This window comes from Dipteris shenzhenensis, unplaced genomic scaffold (assembly GCF_047967505.1).
Source record: "Dipteris shenzhenensis isolate YYH24624 ecotype China unplaced genomic scaffold, Dip_SZ_1.0 scaf0422, whole genome shotgun sequence".
NCBI lineage: Eukaryota > Viridiplantae > Streptophyta > Polypodiopsida > Gleicheniales > Dipteridaceae > Dipteris > Dipteris shenzhenensis.
The window spans coordinates 61,980-62,500 of NW_028239728.1; positions in this window are offsets into that span (position 1 = coordinate 61,980).

Below are 521 nucleotides of genomic sequence, written 5' to 3' on the forward strand. Positions count from 1 at the left end.
TATCCACATTCGAGATTCTCAGTAATGAGGTAGTTCTCCCACACCCGTATGCCGAATCGGGACTATAACCATATAGTCGATCAACCGATAGAGGATTCAATATCATGCCTATTTTAAGCTCTAATAATGGATAGAAGACTCCATACCCTCCCTTCTCTTGGCCAATCTAATGCTTCTAAGGATCCGAGTCTAGCGTCGCTTCTTCGAGAATCCCTACTCCAGAGTACTGAATGGTTGGGATAAGCAAATCAATCAATCTTTGTTTTGTCCTCGTCGGAGTCTAGATGTATCGAAGGCTTCTACTCGCTCGACTTGTTACTAGATTGTAAAACCGGAGATTCCACCCCCGGGAATTCTTCCCGATGGGGTTCCCCCCACAGGGGGGGATGTTCTGTCGGTGTGGATCCGTGACAATACCCCGTTCCGGAGTCCCAATCGGGACTATTCCCAACGGGGAATTCAACTCGAGGGGGAACCAATGAATTACTTGTAGAAGCTACTGCTGGAGACTACTAAATATC